Here is a 15,065-nt window from a genome sequence, read left to right as displayed (position 1 = left end):
AAACCTGAAGGGCACACTTGAGATTGAAACATGCCATTGAAAAGTTCAATGAATCTCAATGATCTAGGAGTTTCAAATCCAATTAAAAACTTAATTATATTTCGTTTTTCCATGGTGGAAATTGGTGAATCGTCATTCACCTACCTTCAAATATTTTATAGCTTGGATTACGACATCCCTCTTCTGAGTTATAAAATAGTTTGTAGGGTCCTAGCCTTAATATTTCATATTGGGTGTTATATTAAGGACTTTTAATCAACTAAACTTCATATCTCCCAAAAGATGTCTAGTTCAGACATCTATGATCTTCCCAAATATCTTGGAACTTCACTTCCTCTACCTCCTCCAATTATTATCTCTAACCCACAAGTTCAAGGTCACTCAAGTCGTATTGACAATACAAGGTCTATGTGTGATCACATCTTGGAGATGAAGTCACATATTGACAAGCCGGGAGAGTTGGGTGTCAAAGTCTTGAGAAAGTTGAATGTTCAATCACTTTCTAAGTCACATAGCGAGTTCCTTTGGGACTCCTATGAAACAGACTATGACAAGACCCTTAATGATCTTATCTATTTGCTTGGTACTGTTGAATCAACAATGATTTGGAAGGCTAGTGAAGCAAATTTGATTAGAAGATCAACTTCCCAAAACTTTATGGAAATGGACAATAGTGACACAGGAAATCTAGAAAAGCATTCTCTTCCCAATGGAAAAGGGATTGGCCATAGTCAACCTGGTTGACAAAATGGTAAAGAGAAAGGCTAAGTCTGAGATAGTCCCATGTACTATTACCTAAGGGTCCATATGTTTCTATTGCCAAAGGAAGGGCTTTGGTTACAAAGCTGCCAAACTTACCTAAGAATGTTAATGTCAATAAGTTTGACTATACTTCAGGTAAAGTCCATTGTATAACTCTGTTAAGCTCCAATTTGGAGATTCTTATTACATAATGTGACTGAGTCACATGGTGATGTTATAAGAATCAAAGAGAAAGAGAGAAAGCTTAAGGAAAGTATATGCTGCTTCTTATCGCGAAGAGGGTATTCAATCGCATCAAAATTTTGAAGCTGTTACTCAGGAGTAATGACATATTTCTTAGGAATATATCACAACAAGGTTTTCATATGGATTTTAAGGATAAGTTTTTCTGCAAAGCTTTAAAATAAAAGAAAAGTTTTTAATTTTATTTATTTAAAGTATCCTTACAATGACATTTGTGAAAGAAATTGTTGTTTATATGATTCCACTGATGGCAATAAGGGAAAATGGTTTTGATTCTTTCACTTGTGGTAGTGTCTAAATTTACCAAATAAAGAAAGTTTCTCATCACCCAAGTTTCAATTGGACCGAAACTTGGAATCATGCAAGTTGTATAGTATGATGAATGAGAACTTTCGAGCAATAGAAAATTAAGACTAATTACTTGTTCACATGGATGTGTGAGTCAAGTAAAGGACTAAGGGATCAAGTACACATTCTTGTTCTCTGATCAAGCCCACCACAGATAATCAATAAGACTATTCGTCATGATTTACTAAAGTTTAGTAAATATGGTTATACTTACAAGCTTAAGTGTAATTCTGATACATTGGAAAAAAAATCGATGTATGGTAGAACGGATAAGAAGAATCAAATTAGGCAAAAGGATAGAAGTTTCTCAAATCTGAAAAGATGTGAGAGTACTTGAGTATCATATTATATGATCTTCTTAATGATTAAGAGATCTTATCACAATTCATCCTCTAATTGCTTTTTGATAGCTAAGAAGAGGAGCTAGGAATTGTTGAAGTGGTCAAATCAAGAAGATGAGTCATACTTCGTTCCAAAACAATTCTTACAGTCATACTCCAAGATTGTAATGTGAGTGACATATCTTAAAGAAGGTTTAAAAACACGTGTCAAATGTAAGAGTAAAAGTGTCATACTCTTGTACATTTGAAGTTGGTAAGTTGTGAAGTTTTGGATAAAACAAAGACCAACTTAGGCCAATTGTGTGAAGTGTTTTTCTTGATAAAGAATCCGCACTATCCCTTGAATATTTGACTAGAGAGTCTTATATGTCAAGAGGACAGTGGGAGTCTTAAAGATCTGGAAAGTCTCAAGAACTATTCAAGAATAAAACCTGAGGTTCTTCACTAGCACACGACTTAAGGTTTATAACCTATTGTGTTGACATATTATGTGCCCATTCTAGTGAAAGTTGGCTTTGCATATGAGTTCTTAGAGTCCTCAATTGGTTGCACAGCTACTTGGAAGCTATGGCAGGCCCTTGTGCTGCCAAATGGCAAGAAGTTAAAATTGCATAACTTCAATCCATATGTGTTTGGATTTGTCATTATCCGTGTCTTGTGACTAAGGTTTTGACAAATTCATATGGGTAGGAACTCATACACCATAAAAATCTAAGTGTCATAAGGTTTGTCTCCGATTTATGAAAATGATGGTGAGGAAACACTTCCACTAAGTAGATTTGTAAGTAGATAGTAATCTTTGCCTTCTCAAAGTTGTTAGTAGGCACACTAACATGGACTTATGAGAAATAGAAAAGGTCTAAACAATTAAGACTATGATTACGGAATCCCTTTTCATAGTTCTGAGATTGTTTAGACACACCTGTGAGCTATCTAAAATAAGGTGTATGTTTTTGATAAAGTCTTATCAAAGCAATCTAGTATCAGAAATCTGAACTTTGGTAAAAAAAAAGTCAAAAGCTGATTTCTGAGTACATGTCAAAGCTAGTGGGAGCATAAGTGTTATGCTAATAATCATCATGTTAGTGGGAGCATGATAATTATGATAACTATTGCAAGTTAGCAATGTTAATTATAGAAAACAAAAGTTTCAATACGTGAGGTTGCAGCGGTTGAAAAAGTTGTTTTGCTATAATTAAGGGAGAGGAAATTATACTTCATTTCAATTATGAAAAGCTTAGATTGAGTTTATAATCATTCTAAAGAGCTTATATTGAGATTTTAATCACCTTTAGTCAAGTATATATATATGAATTTCATGTTGGATTGGTTCAACTTAAGAAAATCCTATATATTGCGTTCTCAAAATTCGATTATGATTACGACATCCCTTTTCATAGTAAAATTTTGAGAATATGGAAAACAAAAATTATTATGGAAAAAGACTGGTCTAGAACCATGTCTTTATGTGAAACATCATGAATCGTGTCCCATTTACTTTGGGTTCAAGATCGATTACTTGTTCTATAATATTTATTCTTTCTAAATTTTCCAAATGCCTTGAGGCATTAAGGAGGAAAATGTCTAGAATTGGATATGACTAAAGTGATTAAGCAATTGGCGAGGATAATATAAGGTTTACCAAAGATTGGTTGCTCAAGGACAGTTGGAAGTATACTGTTAATATTGGAAGGACCATATTGACATAGTCTGAAAAAGGGGCAACTCTTGTTCAGAAGTAGTTGTCAAAATGGGAATATAGAGTTGTCTCTATAGATAGAAGCAATATGTGTAAGATTAGAAAGAACTTAGTGCAAGAAGCATGTTCAAAGCAATGCATACTTTGAACGTAAGGCTTTGTGTCCATGGAGTAGGTCTTCATTGGAATACCCTATAATGGTTGTTGAAAAGTCTTTGTAACTTTGTACACATTCCTTGCAAGAGGGTAGTGCATTTAAGTTTAAAGCCTAACAAAGATTTTGATTTGGGAGTGTGAAATTAGAATCATTGAAAGTTTGATCAATTGGTTTATTTCACAAAGTAAGGATCATAGATAAACATAGAGTGCATACTTGGTGTATGGCAAAGCTATTGTTTAGAAAAACATAGTGTACATGCTTGGAGCATGGGACAACTAGTGTTTTTAATTAAAGTATAAAGTTGATAAAACGGAAACAATTAATAATAAGTAATCATATGGTGATGAATAAAAGGTGTTTTATTTATATTCATAGGATTGATAACATATTAGATTCAATTATTCTTGTGTTTCATTTTGCATGTTTTGACTTCCAGAATAACTAGGTCGTTCTTCCTGATTGATTAAGTTATTCAAACCATCCACAGTCGGTCATATGTTGGAAGTAGATATGAATCAAGACTGTCATGGGTTGGCTTGTAGAGGTCCAAGTTGGTGGACAAAGTTGTGCTACAACACTCATGAGTGCTCATAAGTTCTGAGTATTGGATTCAACCCGCGCTCATTTGAATCACTTCATGGATTTTATCATGAGTGATCATGAGACGATAATATCTTATATTCTTCAAAGCTAGAGATATGAGTTGTTACTATGAGGTGGTTATACATTGATTGCACGAAACCGCATTGGTAACTCGATGTTATAAAACGTGTCTTTGTGTATGATTCAACAAGTAGTAGAACAAGCCATATGAGTTGAAGTTTATCCATTCCTTTTACCTTCGGGATAAAAGCAATATCTGTGGGCCCCTCAATGATTTGACAATGACACATGTGAGTGCTTGGCCAAGCCATGACTGATTTGATTTGTTCAATCAGTCAGTCGTCATAAATCGGAAATTGGGAAACAACAGATGGACAGAGAGAATGATTTACAATCCATGTCTCAGTCCATATGATATCTAGAATGGAGGAATATATGATCCCTTATCTAATGGACAAGTTATTGATAAAGATCAGAGATCATCGGCAAGGTCAGAGTTCGAAGGAAGCTTTTTAGAGCTATGATTGCCAGTCGGTTCTTGAAGTCATACGCAATAATAGTTTTAGACTTATCCAAGTGGGAGACTATTGGATTAATGTGTAAGTCCATAACTATAATTGGTAAAAATTAACCCGACCCAGCATGGTCCATTTAGGTTGCATGGCATCATGCATTTGGATAGACTATAATGAGAGAAATAACACTTAAGGTTTGTTAATATATTATAAATTATAATATGTTAATAAGATTATCTAATTAGTATTGATCAAGAATTAATCTAGAATTAATTAAGTGATCAAAAGAAGACTAATTAAATATATGGGTTGATTGTGTAAATCATACATACTTTTATAGTGGCCTAATGCTCTATGGATTATCAAGTTGGGCTAAAACCCATATGATGCTCCATGGATGCTCCATGGTGTATTTGAACCCATGGATCCAAGGAAATGGAAAGCCATGACAATTACGGTTTACCCTAATTGTAACAACTATATAAGACCATATTATTTGACAAAATCGGCCACTAAGATAGGAAGAGAAGGGCTAGCCGATTTTAGAAGTGTTCAAGTTTCTCTCAAGTTATTTGAAGTGTATTTGGTGTTGTGTGAACCATTTGAGGTGTCACACTTGGGGCACTAGGCACTTAAGCTTCATGAGGACATTCTACACCAAAGAGGTATGTATTCTATCTTGTTATATTCATTGTTATTGTATGGTAGATTAGGATAATACCTTGGATGTTCATATTTGCATGTATAATAGATAAAAAATAGATCCAAGGTATTTAGGGTTGCATGTACACTTAGGAGTGTTAGAATGCTCAAAACCCAACAGAATCATCAATTCTAAACCTGTAGAACCTTGATTATATACCACCCTTATGTATACATTCTTCAGCATGTATGGGTCTTTGGATTGAAATTGATGTACTGTACGAGTGGTACCTCGAGGAGGTTTGTCGAGTTATATTCGGAAAGGATAAGAAACATGAGGTACGCTATGCATGAGTACTTCGATGTTCTATGATAATGGCTTCGCTAGAACGATGATTTTGGAGAAAAAGATGTGCGCACGAAACTGGTATTGTGAGGATCGAGTTGACTCAAGTTGTATGATAATGTCGGAATCATATGGGAACTAAAGACATTAGATTTGAAAATAAGGCCATACAGACAAAACACAACAGCACAACCTTTAACAGAGTTACAATACTTTAGATTTACTACAAGACTAATGTTGCGAACAAGGTATACTACAAAAGGCAAGTATACACAACACGAGCATCCCTTTGATGACGGGATCTCGCAAAAGATATGACTCTAGTTGCACTAGTTTCGAATAGTTTATAAGTATGTTACAACGAAACGCGCTAATTACATTAACGTGGGTCCGGAGTAGTCTCTCCTGCAGCAGTGATTCTTAGTATTTTCCCGTCTGCGCTGGAGTTCTTTGTTATTGGACAATCCTTCTTGAAGTGCCCTATCTCACCGCATTAATGACATATCGGACTGGTACTAGCATTGGTGGTGGAAACGAGGTTTCGAGTTGGAGTTATGTCGACACAGGTGCTTTCCTTGTTCATCCACTTTGAAATTTTTCATTCATAGGGTCCAATTTTACCACCACCATCGCAAGCCTGGTTGACTCCGATGTCAGGGGCTTGAGTGATGGGTCGTGCTGGCGCTCCACAGCTACGAGCATGGTGCCCTAGTTTTAGGCAATTGCAACATTGCATTTCATGGCAAGCCCCATGATGATGAAAACTACACTTATCACACTTCGGAAGTTTTCCCTCGTATGGTCTGCTCGGTACTGGGATGGCAGGGGTTGCCACTTGTTGCTGTTGCATGGCAAGTCTTTGGGATTGCTTGCGTTCCTTCTGGGCTTGGCACTTTCGTTTCCTGTTCTCTGTTTTTCGGCTTTGCGAGCCTGCGACTATTATCATTTGATGACTTCCTGGATTGATACTACTATCAGGGTTGTCAACTCCTTTGTCAGCATAGCTTGCGTTAATAGTGCTACGGTTTGCAAGGATAGCTGCCACGGTAGCTGTTACAGGAGTCGTAATTGCGGCTTGGAAAGTAGGGTCGTCCATAGGAAATGCAGGGGTTTCATTGTTCGGCTGACTATTTCCGGATGACAACATGATTCTGTAACATGAAAGAAAAGGAGTTCATGAGCTATTATGGTTGAACTTAGATGTAGTTCGATCGTTCATGAAAAGAGTAAGAGTATGTTCTCGAAGGTTTGACCTATATCCCTGTGATGCAGTCCTAGTAAAGAGTAGAAGTAAGTTCGTAGAATGGTTGCAAGACGTTTTTTCGTTCAAACCGAGGTATTATTGGTTGGTGGATAATATGATCCAACCTTTGAAAGAGGCTTGAAGATGATCCTGGAGTTAAATTACTATAGTCCAAAGACTTGACTAAAGCAAGTTTTAGATAGACTCCAATGAAGGTATGACGAAAGTATTTGAACAAAGAGTGACACATAATTTAGTCGACTGTCAATATCATCGATGTTTAAGATGTAATAAGTTTGGGAAAAATTGACCTGGTAGTAGGTCTTACATCACATCTGGAGTAGAAAACTCTTTGACAACATAAAGACCTAACTAAAGTACTTACAGTACAAGGTAGTCACATAGATAAGTGCTACACAGGACATAGATAGGAACACAGTTCTTTAAAACAAAGAAGGGAAGTAAAGTATCTCCTACTGGCGACGGTCACCCCTATGGTGAACCCTTAGTTCAGCTAGTTGACGTTCCATATCAAGCATGTATCTTTCGTATACCCTTTATCATACTCGGAGTTATATGACTTCGGCTCGGGTTTCAGGTAGTGCTTGCATCAGGGTTTCGTGGTCTCTCTCAGATCTCTCACGAGCATGCTCAAGGTGATTGGCGCGAAGGATATGCATTCCTCCATTAGTATCAACTTCTGCAATACGATGTAGAGTTGTCCTGCCCTGAATTTCATTTCGGGAAACTTTACGGATCAGGATTGGTAGAACTTTGTTTGCTGAGCTCCCTTCGTTTACGTTATAGAAGATTCGGTCTCCATTAAACGGCATAGGTTGATCTTGATCTTCGCTCCATGTTTCCAAGCATTCTACCCAAGGAGGTGTCGGGCCATGAAAAGCCGGACAAGGGTTAGGATTTGGAATGAGAGCTACCGGGGGTAGGTTCTCAACCTCGGGTTTAGAGTTATCATTATCCGAAAGTTCTTCAGCATGGTGATCATTCAAAGGGATTGGATGATCATTCTCAGGTTCTTCTCCAAACCATCCACCATTGCCTTCATTCAGAAGGTACGAGTTGTCGTGGGGATGGAGTCTAGCCATGTTATCTACACGAGAATTGAGGTAAGGAAATAATTATTATACGAACTATCTAGATAATTATTAGAAAATCTTCATTAGTTACATCACTATTTGTAAAGTGCATACCAGTCATATGTAATCAAAATAGGATAGGCCTTCGAATAAGTGACCTTAACTCCAAATTCACAAGGAACCAGGGTAAAGCAAAAATTTCACAGATTCTAAGTCTATAACATCCCAGTTACATATGACCTTAGTGTATCCACTTAGCAACTATCAACTTAGTAATGAAGACCCTTTTTAGTTCTCAAGTAAGTAATTATAGTAACACAATATACTGCCATAGTATATTAGACTTAGGTTCTGTTATAGTGGTCTCATTGTGGTAGTGTTGGTAAGTTTTTAGACTTGTTGACACATCACAACCACTCTTGGGCATATGCTAATCACTCCTCGGAACAACATAGTTGATCAAGCTATGCCACTCCCAAGACTGACCATACATCCCCGAGCTTACCTGTGATATTTAAATTAAAATTGTAATACTTTTGTTCTTGTCATTGTGACACATATTTTAGTATGAATGCAGGCACGTATACTTTGTTAAATATTTTATTATTTAAAAGTATAAACTCTTGGTCAGAGTATTTTTAATCCCATCGTATTTATAGTTAATATATATTTTATGGGTTGATATACTTAATTCACTATAAACAATGCTCTGATACCAATCTGTCACACCCCAAAACCGAGAACGGCGTAAACGTTCTGGGGTGAAGGACGTCATGTACAGTATCACAACAATGAATAGTAGTAAACAAGAAGCAACATCATCCATTGCATTAATAATATAATTTTAATACAATTGTTCTGACATGTTTAATAGACACTAAAGTATAAATCAAAATGAAAGATGAGTCTTGAACGAGCTCCATCTTCTCTAAACTTTGCATCGGTACCTATCTACTGTTGACCTGAGGATACAAGTTATTTTGAAAGAGAGTATGAGCTTTAAAGCTGGTGAGATCATAAGTATTTTAGTGTCTGTATTTGTAAGAAAGTATTTGTAAGTATGTGAAGTGTAAGTATGTAAAAGTTTTGAACCTCCTAGAAAACCCTATGTTTCCTACTAACAGTAGCCTTCGACCAAGGCATCTAGTATCTGCGTGTGACTCTTATAAGAGTGTGTATTTTCCAAATCTAACTATCATTAACCACAAAAATAACTTTTACATTACCATGCATCGTGTGAATGTTCACAAAGTGAATGTAATAGGAAAAATATTATAGTACTGTCGTATTGTAATAAGTAACTACTGTTGTACTAACTACCTTAAACTAATTGTAATTTAAAATACCATGTGATAGGCCTGTACCCTGCTACCGACTCAATGGTAAAACAACAATGTAAGAGGCCGTAAGAAATGACATTTGGCACCTGTAGACTTGCAAGTCCCACTGTAGCGAGCAACAAGTTGTAGTATAGTCAATCCAGTATAGATCTATACGCAAACTCATACACTCCCCAATTAAGGAGATTTTGGATACAAAAACGGTCATGGCAGGTAGTGCCATGCCCCGCTTAGTGGCTCACATAATTGTATTAATGTATATGTAATGTATGTGCTAACTGTATTGTGTGTTCTTTCTCTGTCTAGCCTGTATTGTAATGAACTGTGTGTACTAGCCGTATTGTGTGTTCTCTCTCTATCTAGCATGTATAGTAATGTATTGTTTGTAGTAGCTGTATTGTGTGTTCTTTCTCTATCTAGCATGTATAGTAATGTACTATGTGTACTTGTTGTATTGTGTGTTCTCTCTCTATCTAGCATGTAGTGACTCATGTATGAACGGACTCATTGTATGATTTATTGTTCTAGTAATAGTATTATTAACTTCTTAAACTACACTTATTGTAGTTTACTAGTAATATGACTTGTACTTATGAACATGAACGTATACCCTTGCAACCCAAGCGTATTGAATTGATTGATAGAACTTTTATGTCTATATATGTATACATAATATATGTCTAATATTTAGACGACCTTCGGTGGATAACCGATACCCTAAGGCCACATCCCAACAATTTGAAAGTAGTTTGTTTGATAAGAACAGTTTAAAGTATAAGGAAACCTTTGTTTGAAACACAATTGTAATAGAGGTTGAAAAGAAACATTCAGTATGTAAGACAGTTTGATAAAGAGTTTTAAACATGTAAAAATGTTTAAGAAAGTCATTTGAAGAAATCTGTTTGGTAAAACAGTTAACGTATAGTAAATCCATTTACATGCTAGTTATTAATCAGATGTGATTGATATAACAATTAGCATGATTCAACTTGTATCCCCCCCCATAAAGCATTTAAAAACATTTAAAAGGTTAATTAAGGGGTATGAACTCACCTGTAGTGAGCGGATCTGATGGAAGTGTTAGGCAAGTGCTTGGTGTCAAGTAAAGACATAGACACACACAATGATCCTAATAAAATATGAAGATATATGTATATATAAAATTAGTAATAATAACACTAATTTAACATGTATAAATATCCTAATTTGAGGAAAACACTTTGGTTAAAGTTTTAGGAGGCCATTGGGTTGCGACAAAGGAGTGCAAGGCATTATATGGGAGTTTATGGTCAATGGACCATGTTTGTTGGAGTTTACGGACCAGGGGAGTTTACTCCTGACCATAAACTCTCAATTGGTCACCAAAAGAGGCTTAAAACTACAAAGGCTTAAGTGGTTAAGTGCTCCAAATCTTAAAATGATGGTAAGATGTACCATTTCGTGAATAGAGGTCCTTAGATCAATAGTGTAAGGTTCTAGGCTACCATCCAAGGCTTAATAATGTGTTTAGGGCATCAAAACACACTTTGGGGGAGTTTATAGTTTTGGGAGATCCCCAAACCGGAAACCCATATTCAACGGGGGTTTTGGTGTTTTTTTCATGAGCTACACTCACCAAGGGAAGGTTCTATGCTAAGTTCTAAGCATAAGGAAGGAGTTAGGAACACTTTGGCCCCCAATTTAGGGTTTACGACCTAAGAAGATCTTTGGCCGTAAACTCCTTTTTCTTGTGATTCTTGGGTGATTTCAATGATATCTAGACATGCAATAAGCTTTAAACCACTCTAGGGTAGAAGTACTTACAATTTGGGACGAAAGATTGAAGATCCTTAGGAGATAAATCGGGTTTTCTCTAGTTGAAAAAGGATGAAATGAAGTGCAAATGGCTAAGTGCCATATATACCCCATGGAGTTTACGGTTCAAATGCCATTTGGTCCGTAAACTCCAAACTCTTGGAGTTTTTGGAACTTTAATGATGTACCATAAACCCTAGGGCATCCTCTCTCCTGATATCTCCTAAAGTGCTAATCCTAAAATACTCAAACTTATTCCAAAAACTTTGAAAATTAGCAGAAACTGTTCCGACTTCAAATAAAGTGAAGGGTTGTACAGAATAGAAGTTTCGGGTTGACACAAACTTAAGCACAAAGCTTAGTAAGTTCCCCAGAGCATGCCCTAGACAATCCACATAATCACATAATCCATATTAGCTATATCAACTACATATCCACATAAGACATATCAATCACATAATCCTTGCATATAAACATATAAGGATGTCGTGGGCTCGTCCCCAGGGTCTTACCCCAGGATGCCATGGGTTCCCCACATGTTCTTACACCTAAGTGCCATGGGTTCTCCCATGGTCTTTAGTAGGAAAGTCATGGGCTTTCCATATGGTCTTACATCCAGGTGCCATGGGCTCTCCACATGGTCTTTACTAGGAAAGCCATGGGTTGTCCACATGGTCTTACATCCAAGTGCCATGGGCTCTCCCGTGGTCTTCCATGAAAGTATCACAAAGACAACTAGCATAACACATACCACATAGTTAACTAACATACCACATAACCACTAGCACACCGCCTATACATGCATACCATACATATTAGTAGTGAATCTACACTAACACTACAACATAGTAGGAAAGCCGTGGGCTCTCCATATGGTCTTACATCCAGGTGCCATGGGCTCTCCCATGGACTTCCATACCAGCATACCACATAATCACTAGCATACTCTCTATCACATAACCAACTAACATGCCACATAATACAACTTCAGGTAGTATATCACATATCATAAAATGGGCCAACATTGGTGCCTTCGACCCATTGGTATGGTGAGGAAACTCACCTGGCACTGCTGATGTCTCACGAATGCAACTCCAGCTACTAGTTGACACATTTCCCAAACTGCCAACATCAAACAATACCCAAATAAATAATTAGGTTGCAAGCCCAATGTCCAACTCACACTCCAAAGGCCCAATATTCAAGTAATAGGCAAAATCCCAACATAAAATTAGGCCCAAACCTTACATGGTCTTATTCTGGGGCCCAACCATTTAGCCTAGTCCAAACATTTGGCATTTCTAATGGCCCAATATCTCATAATCATGAAGGCCTAGTTATGGCCCACCTATGGCCTAATTTTATAAATTGAGCCTAACCCCTCATATGGGCCTTACCCTAAAGCCCATCCAAATATTCTAGTCCATATGATTGTTCTTGAATGACCCATTATTGGACAGATCACCAAAGCCCAATGGAAAGGCCCTACTTAAGGCCGAAGTGAAATTAGGGGTTTCACATAAAATGACTATTATGATTAAGTGTTTCTTACTTAACCCATTAAGGACTTAATCCATTATATCTAGTATTGCCTTAGGTTAATTTGAAAATTATTATTAGTTAACATTATCAATCAAATAAATAATTTCAGTGTGGGTCCCGATTAAGTCCAAGCTCATAATTCTAAAATTAGGGTTTTCCAAACCCTAATTAGGGATTCCAATCCAGTATTAGCCCATTAGTCACATGGTTGGGCATTTTGGTCAATTAGGGCTTCACTAGGCCTATTAGGATTTCATTAGGCCCATCTGTCCGAGCATCCCAAATGAGTCAAAATGCAAACGAGGCACACCACCACCCAACACGACGGCTGGTGGTAGTAGCCACCACCGTACGGTGGTGGTTTTTGACTTTTCTTTTGATTATTTCTACCCAATTACAATTATACAATGAAAATATCAAATAACATACACATACACACTAAGCTAAACACACACACTAACTTAACACACACACACATAACCACCTTGTAGTGACCGGCGGTGGCACGTGGTGGCAGCAGCGGCGTTGATGACGGCAGCCACCATGGCCCACGACCATGGTGGTTTCTTTCTTGGGTTTTTCCGGCAGCAACAACCTGACACATACATGCGCTTGGAACACACCAACATTGGTTTACACACTCATTTAACAACCTGTGGCGGCACATGGTGGTTGGAGATGATAGCCACCAGCTCATGGTGGTGGCGTTGGTGGGTTATCTTGGTTCCTACCCAAAATCACGTACATGTTTCACTGTTAGATCCCAGAAAACCCCTTAAAGGCGAATACACATACATGTAGCCGCCTACAAGGTGGCAGACATCGTCGGAACGCCACAAAAATGGCGACCAACGACGGTACGGCCCCAAAAAGATAAAAGGGATGAAAGAGATGAAAGATAGTCTCACTGGATACAACGCAACGACAACGAATAGAAGAGGGAGGATGAGTGAATATGAAGAGGCAGGAGGCGGCAGTCTCGTCGACGTCGACAAGAAGGATACGATAATCGCCTTTTCCCCTACTTCTAGAATCGTGTGCTATTCCTTCCCAACTGGCCACAACAAACGTAAACATCATGTTGAAGTCACATATTGCCAATATGTTTTGGTAACAATCGCCTTTTCCCCTACTTCTATATAAATCCCGTTTGTTTGCAGGGACAACAGCATGTATCAAAGTGCCATCATGTGCACCAACTGCTCCCTTGAACACCCGTCGTAGCCTCCTATTGTGTCCCGGAATGTTTGGATTCGGATTAAAAGAAGTCGGTACTATAATGTCATGCGCAAAAAGCAACATTTTATCCAACACTTCATGAAAAAACTTATGAATTGTTTGCTTTGAGTGTTGAAATCTCCGCTTGATAATCACATAACGTTGGTTATGACCGATCATCATAAAAAACATAGCCATCTTCTCCTCAACCGACACATGTTTGCTGTCCTTTAACGCGTAGTTTACTCTAAATTGAGCACATAGTCGGGCAAATGATTCACCGGACATGCGTAGAACTTCAAGACATTGTAGAGGATTATGGTGAAGTAACTCTAACGTAAATTCATGTCCCGTCATTTCCGAATCGTTGTCCTACACTCGTTTGACACCCCTCTTCCAAAAGTAGCGGACGTACAAGTACATTAGAATTATGAATAGTATCTTTTTGTCGTGATCCATTACAAACCTATTAATCAACAAAGCATAACAAAACATAAGATAATAACATAACATAAGATTAAATAACATAACATAACATAAATCTCAAGTACCAAACAACATACGATTCAAGTACCAAAAATACATACCATAAAAATCAAATACCAAATAACATAAGATTCAAGTAGCAAATACTACAAATAATATTCAAGTAGCAAATAACCAAAAAACATAACCATATAGCTCCAAAAGATGCAATTAAAACCTAAACAACTCAAACATACAAACTTAACGGACAATCTTCCCATCCTTTAAAACTCCTAAGCTTGTAGCTGTCATCTCGATCCATCCTCTTAATATTTGTGGATCATTAGGCAAATTTACCCACATCTCTCTTATATTCATGGTCCCTCCAAAAATATGATACGCAGCAAATCGTAGAGGGTCTACTGGATCTAACTCGAGCAACTCAAGCTTCTCTAAACATTGGGGAATCGTTGGCCCTTGAGTCAAATGGCGTAAAGCTTTTTGCATCTCCAGTGCTAAATCATCAGCAGTAATAGAAGGTTTAGGCGAGGCACAAGAAGGTGGATCAGGTGAGGCACTAGGAGCCCGGGGTCTAGGAGTTGAGGGTTTAGCCCTTTTGTTGGGATAACTAGAAGGTGAAGCAGCAGAAGGTGAATCAGCAGAAGGTGAAGCAGCAGAAGGTGGTGGCTGAGTAAAATGTTCACTAGTAT

This window comes from Lactuca saligna, chromosome 4 (assembly GCF_052625555.1).
Source record: "Lactuca saligna cultivar CGN05327 chromosome 4, ASM5262555v1, whole genome shotgun sequence".
NCBI classification, from domain to species: domain Eukaryota; kingdom Viridiplantae; phylum Streptophyta; class Magnoliopsida; order Asterales; family Asteraceae; genus Lactuca; species Lactuca saligna.
This window is presented reverse-complemented; position numbering follows the sequence as displayed.